Below are 16,677 nucleotides of genomic sequence, written 5' to 3'. Positions count from 1 at the left end.
TTGATTCCCAAGTATTTTATTTTTTGGGGGGATACTGTGAATGGAGTAGTTGTCCTCATTTCCATTTCAGAGGATTTGTCGCTGATATACAGGAATGCATTTGATTTATGCGTGTTGATTTTATTTCCTGCCACTTTGCTGAATTCATTTATTAGCTCTAATAGTTTCTTTGTAGACCCTTTTGGGTCTGCTAGGTATAGAATCATGTCATCTGCAAATAGTGATAATTTAATTTCTTCTTTTCCTATTTTTATGCCTTTAATTTCTTTCGTCTGTCTAATTGCTCTGGCCAGTGTTTCGAGGACTATGTTGAACAGAAGTGGTGAGAGAGGGCAACCCTGTCTTGTTCCAGATTTTAGAGGGAATGCCTTCAATTTTTCTCCATTCATAATGATGCTGGCCTGTGGCTTATCATAGATTGATTTTACAATGTTGAGGTATGATCCTGTTATCCCTAATTTTTCTAGAGTTTTGAACATAAAGGGATGCTGTACTTTGTCAAATGCTTTTTCTGCATCTATCGAGATGATCATATGGTTCTTATTTTTAAGTCTATTGATGTGGTGAATAACATTTATTGATTTCCATATATTGAACCAGCCTTGAATCCCAGGGATGAATCCTACTTGATCATGGTGTATAATTTTTTTGATGTTTTTGAATCCGATTCGCCAGAATTTTATTGAGGATTTTTGCATCTAGGTCCATTAGAGATATTGGTCTGTAGTTTTCTTTCTTTGAAGTGTCTTTGTCTGGTTTAGGCATCAGGGTGATGTTAGCCTCGTAGAATGTATTTGGAAGTTCTCCCTCTTTTTCTATTTCCTGAAATAGTATTGAAAAATATTGGTGTTAATTCCTCTTTAAAGGTTTTGTAAAAGTCTGCTGTATACCCATCCGGTCCTGGGCTTTTCTTAGTTGGTTGTCTTTTGATGGTTTCTTCTATTTCCTCAATTGTTATTGGTCTGTTTAGGTTGTCTATATCCTCCTGACTCAATCTGGGCAGATCATATGACTTAAGAAATTTATCTATGCCTTCACTATCTTCTATTTTATTGGAGTATAAGGATTCAAAATAATTTCTGATTATCTTCTGTATTTCTGAAGTGTCTGTTGTGATATTGCCTTTTTCATCCCGTATGTTAGTAATTTGAGTTCTCTCTCTTCTTCTCTTCGCTAGCATGGCTAAGGGTCTGTCGATTTTATTTATTTTTTCAAAGAACCAACTTTTAGTTTTGTCAATTTTTTCAATAGTTTCTTTTGTTTCAATTTCATTAATTTCAGCTCTGATTTTAATTATTTCTTGCCTTCTACTTCTTTTGCTGTTGTTTTGCTCTTCTTTTTTTAGGATTTTGAGATGAAGTAGGAGATCATTTATTTGTTGTTTTTTTCTTTTTTTAAGGAATGAACTCCAAGCAATGAATTTTCCTCTTAGAACTGCTTTCAATGTGTCCCATAGATTCCGATATGTTGTGTCTGTGTTTTCATTTAACTCTAAGAAGTTTTTAATTTCCTCCTTGAGTCTTCTAAAACCCATTGGTCGTTCAGTAACCTATTGTTTATTCTCCAAGTGATGCATGATTTTTCCTTCCTTCTTTTATCGTTGATTTTCAGTTTCATTCCATTATGATCAGATAAGATGCATGGTATTATCTCTACTCCTTTATATTGTCTAAGAGTTGCCCTGTGACATAATATATGATCTATTTTTGAGAAGGATCCATGTGCTGCTGAGAAAAAAAGTGTAACTGCTTGATGTTGGGTGGTATATTCTATATATGTCAATTAAGTCTAGGTTATTAATTGTGTTATTGAGTTCTATAGTTTCCTTATTTAACTTTTGTTTTGAAGATCTGTCCAGTGGGGAGAGAGGTGTGTTGAAGCCTCCCATGATTATTGTATGGTGGTCTATTAGACTCTTGAACTTGAGAAGAGTTTGCTTGATGAACATAGCTGCACCATTGTTTGGGGCATATATATTTATGATTGTTATGTCTTGTTGGTGTATGGTTCCCTTGAGCAGTATGTAGTGTCCCTCTTTATCCCTTTTGATTAACTTTGGCTTGAAATCTATTTTATTAGATATTAGTATGGACACTCCTGCTTGTTTCCGCAGTCCATATGAGTGATATGATTTTTCCCAACCTTTCACCTTTAGTCTATGTATATCTTTTCCTATCAAATGCGTCTCCTGTAGGCAGCATATTGTTGGGCCTTGTTTTATGATCCATTCAACTAGCCTGTGTCTCTTAATTGGTGAGTTTAAGCCATTAACATTTAGGGTTATTATTGAGATATGGTTTGTTCTTCCAGCCATATTTGTTTATTAATGTTACTAAACCTGATTTGTTTTCCTCTTTGATTACATTCCCCCCTTTACTGTCCTACCTCCCACTGTTGGTTTTCATTGTTATTTTCCATTTCCTCTTCCTGTAATGTTTTGCCAAGGATTTTTTGAAGAGATGGTTTTCTAGCTGCAAATTCTTTTAACTTTTGTTTATTGTGGAAGGTTTTAATTTCATCATCCATCCTGAAGCTTAATTTTGCCGGATACACGATTCTTGGTTGGAACCCATTTTCTTTCAGTGTTTGAAATATGTTATTCCAGGATCTTCTAGCTTTCAGAGTCTGTGTTGAAAGATCAGCTGTTATCCTGATTGGTTTACCCCTAAATGTAATCTGCTTCCTTTCTCTTGTAGCTTTTAAAATTCTCTCCTTATTCTGTATGTTGGGCATCTTCATTATAATGTGTCTAGGTGTGGATCTCATGATTTTGCACGTTCGGCATCCTGTAGGCTTCTAGGATTTGGGATTCTGTCTCATTCTTCAAGTCTGGGAAGTTTTCTTGTATTATTTCATTGAATAGATTGTTTATTCCTTTGGTTTGGAGCTCTGTGCCTTCCTGTATCCCAATGACTCTTAAGTTTGGTCTCTTTATGTTATCCCATATCTCTTGGATGTTCTGCTCATGGTTTCTTAGCAGTCTTGCTGAGCTGTCTATGTTCTTTTCAAGTTGAAATACTTTGTCTTCATTGTCTGATGTTCTATCTTCTAAGTGATCTACTCTGTTGGTAGTATTCTCAATTGAGTTTTTAAGTTGGTTTATTGCTTCCTGCATTTCTAGGATTTCTATTTGTTTGTTTTTTATTACCTCTATCTCCCTGTGTAATTGATCTTTTGCTTCCTGGCTTTGTTTATGTAATTCCTTGTCAAAGTGATCTTTCATTGTCTGATTTTGCTGTCTCATGTCTTCCTTGAGACTCTAGATCATCTGAAGCATGTATATCCTGAACTCTTTATCTGACATTCCATCTGTTGCAGCTATTACCTCTTCTAAAGTTGAGTTGACCTGCATTACTTGTGGTCCTTTCTTTCCTTGTCTTTTCATACTGCTCGCATTTCTTTCTGCTTGGTGAAACTGTTGTGTTTTTGAAATTTTCCCCCTATTTATTTATATTGCTCTTGTATAGTTGGAAAATCTCCCTTGCAGGGCGGGTAGTGGCTGTGCTCCTCCTCTAATTAGGGTGATCTGTCTACCACGCTGGTCGGTCGAAGGTCTGCCCACCCTGCGGGCACGGGTAGCGGCTCTGCTCTGCCACCACTCCAATTGTGGTGACGTGACTACCACGCCCTCGGGTCGTTGGTCCTGATCCGGATGTGGGCGGCGGCTCTGTTCGGCCCCTACTCCAACTGGTGTGATGTGTCTACCACGCTGGCAGGCCTCTAGGCCTGTTCCACCTGTGGGTCGCAGGTCTGCCTACCTTGCGGGCTCGGGCGGCAGTTCTTCTCAGACCCCACTCCAAATGGGGCTACCTGACTGCCTCTCCAACGGGTCGCTGGGCCTTTTCCGGACACGGGCAGCGGCTCTGGTCCACCCCCACTCCAACCAGTGTGACGTGACTGCCTCGGTGCTACGTGTCCACCACGCTGGCAGGCTACCGGGCCTGTCCTGCCAGTGGGTCGCAGGTCTGCCTACCTTGCAGGCTCAGAGGGCAGCTCTCCACAGCCCCTACTCCAAATGGGGTGACTTTGCTAATCATTTTATTATGGATGGCTGTTGAATTTTATCAAATTTTTCTGTATGCATTGATACAAAGTTATTTTTCCCTTTTATATGTATGTGTACACTGTTTTTGTCTAACTTTGTTTTCAAAACAAAACAAAAAAAAATAGAAAGTGTTTCCTATATTCTTTTTTTTTGTAAAAATTTTGGGTTGTAACATTTTAAATAAAACATCAATGGTCATAATACTTATTCTTAAGTGCCTAATTAATTATGAGTCTCTGCTGAATGTTCTTCATGAATTATCTAATCAATATGCTCATTTTTTCAGATAAGAAATCAAAGATGCAGAAAGATGAATTATTCAAAGTTTCCTCATAAAAAGTAAATGGTAGAACCAGAATCCAAACTTGAGCAATCTGATTTTAATTGCTACATGAATACTATTACACAATATGTTTTATGTAATCTAGCACAAAAAATAACAAATGATAAATTCCTTGTGTTAGTGAGATCAGGGAAAATAATGTTGCAAGCAATATAACATTTCATGATAATTTTTAAAAAGAATTCTCAATATTTGAAATTTATAAAAATTTTCAACAATAACCTCATCTCAATTTAAATTTAAGGAAAGATCAACTGTAGAAAATATAATATTTATAAGACTAACACAAGTCTTTATTTTTGTTTAAAGAGAGAGACAGAGAGAGAGAGAGAGAGAGAGAGAGAGAGAATTTTTTTAATATTTATTTTTTAGTTTTTGGCAGACACAACATCTTTATTTGTATGTGGTGCTGAGGATCGAACCCAGCGCCGCGCATGGCAGGTGAGTGAGCTACAGCTTGAGCCACATCCCCAGCCCACAAGTCTTTATTTATAATAAAGAAAATTTTAACAGAGCCGTTTATATGATTACATGAATTGAATAATGGTTGCATTTAAAAAACATGGAAAAATGTTATTTATGACACAAAATAGAAATGACACAAAATAGAAAAGTGCATGGTACAAAACAGGCACTCAATAAAACTTTTTTTAAAAAAGGAAAAAAACCCTGCAAGCTGTGATTTGTAATCTGAGCAGAATGCTATGTAGCCTTTAAAATATAACAAGTAAGTATCCACATAGCTTTAGAGAAAATCTTTGGTCACATTGAAGCCAGATTTAAAGTTAGGTAGTCAGTGTAGTTAGATTGGATCTAATACTGAGTGAAATCTAAAATGGAGGCCATGCTGAGAATGACTCAGGGAAAACAGGACAACTCATGGAATGTTAATGAAGTCCTGAAAAGGCCCTAGATCAAAGTCCACCTCAAAGAAGTGTTAATGAACAGCCCCCAGCAAACTTGAAGTTGCTGACTCAGAAGTCCTTCCTGCCCAGATTACTTCTTTGGCCCACCTGTGTCCCACCCCTTGGGCCTTCCAACCTACATTCCATCACCAAAACTATAAAAAGGGGAAACAACAGCACTTCCACGGATTCCACCTCTTGGGTCCCCTTCTTCCTCCAGGAGAAGTCTTTTCTGCTGTCCTTTAATAAACTTCTAATTTCTACTCTGACCTTGCCTCGCGTGCTTCTTTGGTGTTATTCTTCAACATCAGGGAAGCAAGGACTTGTCACCGGTCAACAGCGGTAACAACATGGTCATTACTAAAAAATATTAATGATGTCCATAAAAGATGGTAAGAGATCTCAGAAAAAAACAAAAGTATATTGTGGGGTTACATTTATTTTCAATTACTTTTAAAGGTATTATGAAGATTGCAATAATAAATTTTAATAGACTGGGGTACCTGAGAGGATTTCAGGTAGTTGCTACATTTGTTTTAGGATGGCCTTGTAGACTTTTTTTTTTTACTATTTTTTTCTATTGTTACTAATCATAATGAATGACCAAAATAGTTGTTCAAAAACCAAAGATTCGATAGGTAGGTCTCAATTTCAAACATAAATATTTATTTTTAGTTTTCCAGGAGGACTGACATTAAATATTCATTTTTTTAAAGTTCAAGATTTCCTGTTCATCTTAGAATACATGATTTAGCTAGTAAAGTGGTTCTCCATGCATGGTACTCAGATCTGCAGCAACACCTGGAGCATGGTAGGCACTCAAATTCCTGGGGATCACTTGAGCCTTTCTGAATCAGAATTTCTGAGTGTAGTTCTTAGGTTCCTGTATCTTCATAAGCTCTCCAGGTGATTCACATGCCTATTAAAGTTTGAGAACCACTGAGGCAGGGACAAAAAAATCTACCACCACTTACTAAACCATTTCTTTGTGTGGAAATATTACGACTCCAAGTCCCAGGTGCTAGAGGGGTAGAGAAAATGAAGATTTATTATTTAGTTCAAGTTTCCATTTTGAAAGATGCTCCCCCGCTCCCCCTCCAAAAACAAAAACAACACACATAAACACACACACACACACACACACACACACATTCTCAAGGGAAATGACATATATTTAAAATCTGTGTGATTAGAGATGAGAAGTGTCAGAAGTTGGTGATCAATTTTAAGAGCTACTGCATACAAAAGACACCTGTGGTGAGTTTTCCAATCTTGGATAAGAAAAGAGCGTAAGATTTTATGAAATTTTTGACAGAACCTTATGTTGTTCAAATTGACTTTAGAAAAAGCAAGAGTATTCATTCTTTCAGGGAAGGAATTTTTGTTCCCAGAAAATAAGCAAATTAATAAAATCCATATATTCATTTCACATAAATGTGTTAAAATAATGAGCCACTTAAGGAAAACCAGTAAATTGGGAAAGGTTAATATTTTATCTGTTTACATAAATAAAGCATTGTAAAAAACTTCTTCAAATAATCTTTGATGTCTGTAGGAATAACAAGCCTGAATGTAATTGTGGCTTTTTCCCCAATATTCCTTCATGCCTTTGATTAAGTTTTATAGATTTTTACATGTAAGAAAACAGTATGAGCTACAAAGGTCAAGGGTTTGGAACTCAACATCAATTCTGTTATTTAAGCATTCTGGGCATTAAGTTTTTCCTGTATAAATGAAGATTAAGATGCTTATCTCCAAAAAGATAAAAATACCTGTGTGAATTAAATGATATATATTTTTATGATAAACTCTAGTATGGTGTCTGCTTATTAAAATGAATGCTCAAGATTGTTATTATTTTTTTGATTCCCAGTGTGTTGATAACCACGTATGTGCTTTTGCAGATTAAAATATTAAATGAATCAAAATTAAGTATGGTTAAACATGCTGTTTATAATTTTATCAGTACAGGGAAAAATGGAACAATAAAACAGAACTTGGACTAGAGAAATTCTGTTAGAAGTATAACTTCACTCTTAATTTTCTCTGCTATTATGTGGTATGAAATGTTAACAGAAATCAATAAGTTTGAGGACACTATAGGTAGATTAAATTAAATTTGGAATTCATGTTCACAGAGTAAGATAAAAGAGGCTTTCAACTGTGACAACTAAAACAAGTTTAAAATATTTAGTTAATTTAACAGCCATTTTTATTATAGTCTAAAAGCAACAGGAAATAGAAATATGATCCTTAGGTGCATTCTGTTTGAAAGAGAAGTTTCATGAAACAGAGGCAGCAGAAGTCTGGGTGGTCAGCAGGAGAGATTGGCATTAGATGGTTTAATAAAAGACTGATAAGGAATGGAGAGGGAGTGTTCACCACAAATTTTTGGATTCTCCCAGATATATCTAAGGTGAATTTCATTTGTGTGTGCGTGCACACACACACACACTCAGTGAGATTTCATGTGGTTTAGAATAAAGTCCAAAAAAACTAATACAGCAATTTCTTCAGTTGTTGCATAAAACTAAGATATGAAAGGAAAAATGTGCAGGAATATAAGAGAATCATTACTAATGTCTCATCAGTCCTCACATACCAATGTACATTTTGTTAAGGGGAGAATGAATGCTTGGATAGTTCCATCTCATAAAGATCAAAAGCCCGGGTCATGAACCCAAACTTGGTTTATCCCTTCTCTGAAATGAAGACTGCTTTATTCCACAAATCTCTTTCTGAAGTTGTGTATTAGAGTATTTTTCCTTCCATGTTTAGAAACCACCTCAGGGCATTCAGTCTCTTTCTTTACAAGTGTCTTTGCTTGTAGTAAGTGATCAATAACTATTTGATAGCTTCAACAAATTCAATAAAAGGAAGTGGGCTTTTTGTATTCTCACATGGGAGGTAGCAGTAGCAATGCAGAAATCCTCATAGTTCAAAGACCCTTGGTAGTTGCATTGTATGCTTATCTTGAATAGAAAGTGAGTCAGTCAGGTTTTGGAAATCACACAAATTAGGGAATGTTTTATTTTCATAAAGAGAATTAGCAGAAATTTTATTTATAGAAAACAACAAAACTTTTGGTATTTATTAGAAACAACAAACAAGTTTCACAGAGCACAATATTTTCCAAGTTAATTTGTATATTTTGAATGACTATTGGTCTCAAGACACACAATAATTACTGAAATGAATGAAGACATTAAAAATGTATCTATGATAGTAATAGAAGACACAAAAATCTAAAGAGTAGCTCTTCTACTCAAATCATGCAGTAAAATCAATACAATATTATTTAATTTACTATATATTATATACTATCATTGTTTCTTCTCACAACATATCTCTTCATGTTGGTCTTCACATTTTCCACTTCTTCATTTTTTTTCAAACATTTTCTGAGAGTGAACATATATTCCAGATGAGTAGATTTTTCTCTTGATTGCCTTCATCTATTGTTATTAGTTATAAATGTTTGCCTTATTTCACATTATCTCACCCACTGGGTATATGTATCAAGCTTATTTTAAGTCATTTTCATTTTCTAGTGCATTGATTCTGCCTCATCTTTTATAATCAGGTCAACTTATTTTTCGCTTTATTAATGGCTTCATTTATCAAATATATCATTGCCTTCAGTAAATTCACACTACTCTGGAAGGATTAGTTATTTTGACTACTCAGATATTTAAAACAGGGACCAAAAGTACCCCTTTTTTCTGTCTCTTGCTGATTTTAGGGAGTGATGGGGATTACACAATGCAGAGAAGAGAATTGCTGCTGCTAAAACTTGAAACTAATCACATTCCATTTAATTCCTCTTACCAGGTAATGCTGACCCTGGGAACCCTGGATTCAAGAAACATTGGCTATAAACAAAATGGAGTTTATCAGGCTCCCTCACCCAGATGTCTAGGGAGCACCGTCTTATGGAAGTCAGAAGCAACAGTCCCTGTGTAGCCTTATATAACCCATGAAGTCTGCATGCTGCAGACTTTGTTACAATCCTGTACATAAGATGAACAGGACTTTCTGCTCTCCTATCCATCAATAAAGATATTTCATAACTCCCTACAGCCTGGTGTATCTTCTTCAATCTGCCTAAATCATCAATCAATCTGCCTGGGATAGAGTAGTTACACTATACTGGTTCAGTACCTCCAAAGGTCCATTGCTCTGTTTTTTTCTTTTTAGAGGTTCCTTCCTTAATTTCTATTACCTATAGCATAGCATTTGTGAAAGAAAAGTAAAAACAAAAATCCAGGGCAGGTATCTGCACCAGGCAACTGCTGATACCAACATCAACACACAAGTGTAGGTATTCCCTGAGTTCATTCCACTAATCTTACCAGAGCTTGACTTCCCTTGTTCTGTCTTGCAGTTGGGGAACAGCCAATAAGCAGGCAAATTTATTTTTTAAAATATTTTTAAGGCATAACTAAAAGCTTAGCCCCAATCAAGAAGGAGCTCAGATATACTACTTGGACTATTTTCCATAAAATGTCACTCATTGCTGTTCCCATTGCCCATATACATCCCAACTAGAAACCAACCACTTTCTTCCCAGGATTTGTTCTTTTATTTAAGTTTCTTAGATCCACTGAGTTAAACACATTAGGACAGACAATTCTTCCCAACTCTTTGCCATGGAAAAGGCCAAAACTAATTGCTACTTTTTCTGTACTCAAGATTTCCTGATTTGTGAGTTCATTTACAGGGAAAAAAAATTATACATTTAGAAAAGATAAAATTAACAATGTACATTATTTTAAGTGTATTTTACTATTAATATTAAAATGAAAAATAAAAATCAGTCCAAATAGATGAATGTATTCAGTATTAAATAAGTCATGAGAATTAATTAGAAAGAATAAAAGTTAAATTAAATATTGGCTATCCCTAGGTTTCAAGTTTTTTATCCTTCCTTCTCCCAAAATAATAAACTATAAAAAATAACAATAATAATAAGATCCACTCTAGCTTTTTGTTCAAATTTCCTAATTCTTTACTAGCTCTTTAAATTAGATTTTTTGGTTTCCTGTTTTCTTACACATAAAATATTTGCCAAGTTATTTTAAGAATTAAAAACATGCACAAACACTTTGAAGATTATTATTATACATGAGACTGAAATTCATTGTGACATATTTCTACATGCACATGGCAAAATCTGATCAAACTCATTTCCTAGTATTTCCTGTTCCCCTCTCCTTCACCCTATACCTAATTTCTCTCCCGTACTTTATTGGACCCTCTTCTAGCATTATTTTTTAATCAGTATATTATAATTATATATAAAAGTTGGAGTTTTGAGGTATGGTCATACAAGGAGATACAACAGAGTATAGTTTGGTCAATTTTATTTCCCAGTACCTTATCCTGTTGCCCCTTCTCCCTCCTTCTTAATTCCCTTCCTCTACCCTATTGGTATCCCTGTTATTTCAGGGAGGTCTCTTTTTTATTCTAATCTCTCTCATGCACATAGGCACACATACAAGAGAAAACATTTGTCCCATCACTCTCACTTAGCATTATATTCTCCTGTTCTACCCATTTAAGAGCAAATAACATTATTTTATTCTTCTTTATAATTAAGTGAAACTCCTTTGTGTTTATATGCTACATTTTCTTTATTCATTATTCTGTGGATACATGGATAGGTTGGCTGGTTCCACAACTTGGCTGCTATAAACATTGGTATCTAGGTGCTAATTTTAACTGTTTTGGACATATATGGTGGTTCCATTCCACACTTTTGAAGAATCTCCATACTGATTTTCAAAGTGGTTATATTAATTTTTAGTCTGACCAACAATGTATAAGTGTACTTTGGCCCCCACATCCTTGAGAGCACTTACTGTTATTTATTCCTGATGATTTTCATTCTAACTGGAGTGAGATAAAATCTTAGTGTAGATTTGATTTGCTTTTTCCTAATTGCTATGGTTGTTGATAATGTTTTCTAATCTCCCCAAACATTAAATACCTAAGAATAAATGTAACCAATATATTGAAAAATATCTACAATTAAAACTATAGAAGAGTCAACAAAGAAAATAGACTTTACAAAGGTGGAAGGCCCCACATGTTCTTGAGTAGGCAGAATTAATATTGTTAAAATGGCTAATATTTCCAAAAGCAATCAATATATTCAATGTGATCCCCATCAACATGCAAATGACATTCTCACAGAACTAGAAAAAAACAGTCCTAAAATTCTTATGGAACAATAAAAACCCCATAATAACCAAAGAAATTCTGAGCAATGCAAGTAATGCTGGAGGAATCACAATATCTTATCTCAAATTATACTACAGAACTATAGTAGGATGATTAGACATGAAGACCAATGGAATAGAATTGAAGATGCAGACAGAGACAAATCCACATAGATGGAGTCATCTGATCCTTGAAAAGCTGACTAAGACATATGTTGAAGAAAAGGCAGCCTTTCTAACAATGGAACTGGGAAAACTGGAGATCCATATGTAGAAGAATGAAACTAGATTCCTATCTCTCATCTTGCACAAAAATCAGCTCAAAATAGGTCAAAGACAGAGGACTTAGATGAGAAACTATGTAACTACTAGAAGAAAACACAGGGTCAACAATCCAACTTATTGGTGCAGGCATCAACTTGGCGATATGACTCCTAAAGCTCAAGAAATAAAACGAAAAATCAGTAAGTGTGATAACATCAAATTAAAAAGCTTCTACACAGCAAAGGAAATAATTAAGAACATGAAGAATCAACCTCAAAAATGGGAGAAACATCTTTGCCAAATGTTCTTGCAACAGGGGATTATTATCCAGAATATAAAAGAAACTAAAAAAAAAAATTAGCACCAAAATTACAATCTAAGCAATAAATGAACAAATAAACTAAACATACATTTCTCAAAAGAAGAAATACAAATGTCCAACAAATATATGGAAGAATACCTTTGAGAGACCTTCTTTTATTTTTAGAGAGAGAGAGAGAGAGTTTTTTTAATATTTATTTTTTAGTTTTCGGCGGACATAACATCTTTATTTGTTGGTAGTGCTGAGGATCGAACCCAGTGCCGCGAGTATGCCAAGCGAGCACGCTACTGCTTGAGCCACATCCCCAGCACCAAGATAGACCTTCTTTGAAGCCAAAGAAATTAAAGAAAAAGGCTACATATTATATGATTCCACCTAAATACACTTTCTAGAAAAGGAAAACTGAAGGAAAAAAAAATGATCCATTGTCACTAGAAGGTCGGCAGAAGGAGGGTTTCATTAGAAAGAAGCATGGGAGAACTTTGAAGGCAATGTAATCATTCTGTACCTTGGCAATGGCTATGGTTATGTGACTTTGTTTCACAAAAAATCCACATAATTATATATCAAAAGATAGAATGTTACATTAAGAAATAAATTGGAAATAAGAGACATAGTGGGAGAATTTGAAACAGAGAATTATATAAGTGCACTCCAAGATCCAACATCTGTGAAAGTGGGATAGAGTCTCATAGTAGAAGCATAGGTGACATTCATGCTGTGAACAAAATCTCCAATGTTTTTGGAAGTCTTTTTCAGATCAATGGTTGTACTTAGTACATTCTGTGTTAATTGTCTCCTACTTGCTTGTTTCTCTCCTTGTATGATAAATTATTTGAAGGTGGAAGAATGAGACTTGACCTTACACACATTTGTATTTTCTGAGTTCCAGATAACACCAAAATGTCTCATAGTAGGTTGGTGATCAACAGTAATTTAAGGACAATAATGAATGAGTAAAATCATGGAGGTTTAAGGCCAATGGGGCAGAAGAGTTATCCACTTGGTATTGATTGTGCCAATATGAAAACCAGTATAAAAACTGGGTCATCTGAACATAGATCCCTGATGACAAGCAAATTTGGTGCTGGGAAGAAAACACAGATGTAGCTGTCCAATAGTTAAGAACTTGCCTGGAAAACAAATAGAGGAGAAAAACAGTATGTAGAGAATTTTTCAGTAAAGGAGACTTAGACAACAAAGGGCAAATTAATTTTTCTATAATAGGGAAGAAATAAAAGTTCAGAAGAAAAATAAGGAACTTAGAATACAGACATTGTCCCTCACCTGCCACTCCAAACTGGGAAAGAAGGAGCAGCTTTGAAGTGAAGAATGATAAGAGAAAGTGTTGGGAGAAAACCTTGATACAGAGTGTTCTGTGTCAATCAATGCAGTGAATCAACGCATGTAGTGGTATAAGAGAACTTTTCAAAAATATTTCAGAGGTGCTAAGGAATTTTATTAGTGAGGAGATGATTCAAAGAGAAGTATTCCCCCACAATAGAATTAGAATAACAGCGTGGCATAGAAGAAGTAACCTATCCTAAGATGAAGAGAAAAAAAATACACTATGTTTCCCAATATGATTTGTCTACTTTTTGCCTACCTTTAAATATGTACATATTGGTCCTAGAGAAGAAGGAAAGTCTTTTTTTAAGATTAACTAACATTTTAGGTTGAGTTTTATGCAAACTAGTACTATTTATTCATGAAGGGGAGAACCTGGCAAGATCCAAAAATAAAAAAGCTATTTTTAAATTAAGAATGTAAAATTTCACCTTGTTTTATTTTGCAAAATAGTCTTGGAAAGTGGTGTTTGAATTATTTAAAAACCAAATTATGGTCACTATGCTCTACTATAACATTATACATTAAAAGCAACTCTTGGTGCACCAAGGGAGGCCGCGGGTGGGCTTGGAGGAGAGTGGTGATTCTGAGCTGACCCCAGGCTGTAGTGGGGTCTGGACTTGGGCGGTGTTAGCCATGGCGGCGCTCACAAGTGGACTCTGGTGGACGCCTGGATGAGCACCCACCCTAAGTATTTAGAAATGATGGAATTAAATATTGGAGATGCCACTCAAGTTTATATAGCATTCTTGGTTTACCTGGACCTCATGGAGAGTAAAAGTTGGTATGATGTAATTTGTGTGGGATTACCTGAACTTCAGCTCATCTGCCTGATTGATACTGAGATAGAAGGGGAAGGGTTACAGACTGTGTTGCCTACACCCATCTCTGCTTCCCTCAGCTATCAAAGGATAAGGGACATCTTGAAGGCATCTCAAAAACTACAAGGGAATCCGGATTTACCGATGTCTTTCACTCTGGCCATCCTGGAGTCCGATTCTACAATAGTCTATTATAAACTCACTGAAGGGTTTATGCTGTCAGACCTTCAGAATATTACCCTTAGAAGATGACATCTGTACTTCTCAACACTTTATTCATAAAAGATTGGTTTTGAGACCCATTTAACTGCTTTATCTTTTATCTCAGAGATAGTCAGAGTCAATTTAGCTTTTCTCATTCCATAAGTTTTTTTTCTGAAGAATAAAACTTTTTCAGATAAAAGAATTTGTATTGCTTAAAACCATAGAGTTGTTGCTCTAGAACTCTTATTAGAGACAGTTTAGAGACAGTTTTACTCACTTTTATGTTGAGGATTTGTTCAGAGGGGTGGAAGCGCTGCACCTCTTCATCACCCACACTCACCTGCTGCTGCTGGCTCCTTGTTGAAACCACCACCTCTTCCCTTATTCTGCTCTTCCAGGGCCTTCTGACCTCTGTAGCTAGCTTGAGCTGGTACTTCATGTACATTGTGAAATGTGGAGAGTTTATTTCTGCCTGCTTTTCCATCTTTTGTATAAAGTAAAAGATTTATTTGAGTGGGTTTGTTTTTCGTTTGCACTTACTGTTATTTTCCTTTTGGGTTGACTTTAAATCAGAGTTGAAAATATGCTTGTCATGAGTGTAAATTCATATGTCAGCATTAATAGGGGCCAGAGAAGTGCTTATGAGAGTGTTGGGCCTTCCTTTCCATCCTGTCACCACCATCCTTATTATATCATAGCTTGAATATTATAAGACAGTGAGGGACAGTTTCAGCATTAAAAATATCTTTGTTAATTAGACCCAGTTATTCCTCTTTTGTTAATATCCTCCTATTGAATTGTCCAAATATGAAAATAATATGTACAAAGACTTTCCAAACAGTATTGTTTTGTAACTTAAATCATGAATCACTTGAAGTTTAGAGCAGGAGTCAAATATGGGGCTGTATTTTGTCATGCCCTGGTCAAAGTAAATAGTCAATGAACAGATCTATGAAGGGTATATTCTGTACTCATTAAAATTATGTGATTCTGGTTGCAAGTAACACACCAAGTACATGTTAGAATGTGACAAAGTGGATGAAATTACTAACTGGTTATAGTAGGATGGCAGAGCAATAAATGGAAAACTTTATCTTTCCTCAATATTTTAGCTTTTACTTATGTTACTTTTATAATGAAATATTTTAAAATAGAAAAACCTCAAAATCTGTAAAAAAATAAAATAAAATCAACTCTTTTGTCATAAATTATTTTGTAAAGTGGATAAAGGAAATATGTTTGTATTGACTGTTTTTTTTGATAAAAATAAAATAATTTTACCCCTCAGATATTTGATATAATTGTGAGACTAATTGTCACATGAAAAATACTATGATTACAAAGAATACAAAAATAACAGGATCAAATCAAACACAGGTCACTAGGATGTGTGTTTCCATGTTAATATACTTATTCTAAATGTGAGTTAATCTGATTTTTCTGGAGAAGGTTATTTTTAAACATGACTATACCGAAATATTAGGGATATATAACCTGATATTTTGACAGTCTTCTCTTGAATTTAATTTGATCACATTTTCTTTGACAGTTTTATTGAAGTACAATTAAAATATAAAGAAACACACATATTTCATGTGCACAATTTGATACAACTGCACATATATAAATACCTATGGTATCATCACCATAATTAAGTTAATAGATGTATCCATTACTTTCAGAAGTTTCCTATGTCCCTTTAGGTTTGTGTTTGCTTGTGTTTGTTTGTTTGTTTGTTTGTTTGTTTTGGTGTGTGTGTGTATGTGTAAGTACTTAACGTGAGATTGAACCTCTTAATTTTTTTAGTATTTGTATTAGTGCACGTTAATAACACAGAATAATGAGTTCCTTGCAGCATATTTGTCATTTACTTCCCTCCATTACCCTCCCTTTCCACCCCCTTTCTTCTTCCCTGATTCCCTTTCTCTTCTCTCATAGACTCCCTACACTTTCAGATCATCTTTTTCTTCCACATATGAGAGAGAACATGAAATACCTGTCTTTTGTAGTCTGGTTTATTTCATTTAACATAATGCTAGCCAATTCCATCCATTTTCCTGCAGATGTTTTAATTTCATTCTTCTTTATGGCTGAATAAGACTCCATATATATAATATTATGTTCGTACATATAATATTTTCTTTATCCATTCATTTGTTAACAGATACCTAGGCTAGTTCTATAACTTATCTATTTTGAATTGTG

General features: G+C 34.9%; 1 pseudogene across 1 annotated transcript; it reads left to right on the top strand.

The window, feature by feature from the left end:
• Positions 1-11,941: 11,941 nt before the first annotated feature.
• Positions 11,942-14,520, top strand: LOC308649329 (tRNA-splicing endonuclease subunit Sen15-like; annotated as a pseudogene). The gene is made up of 2 exons: positions 11,942-11,978; positions 13,998-14,520. The product of its transcript is annotated as a tRNA-splicing endonuclease subunit Sen15-like (transcript).
• The last annotated feature ends 2,157 nt before the right edge of the window (positions 14,521-16,677 follow it).

The sequence above is a fragment of the Spermophilus citellus genome, assembly GCF_964194105.1.
Source record: "Spermophilus citellus genome assembly, chromosome: 5".
NCBI classification, from domain to species: Eukaryota; Metazoa; Chordata; class Mammalia; order Rodentia; family Sciuridae; genus Spermophilus; species Spermophilus citellus.
This window is presented reverse-complemented; position numbering and strand designations above follow the sequence as displayed.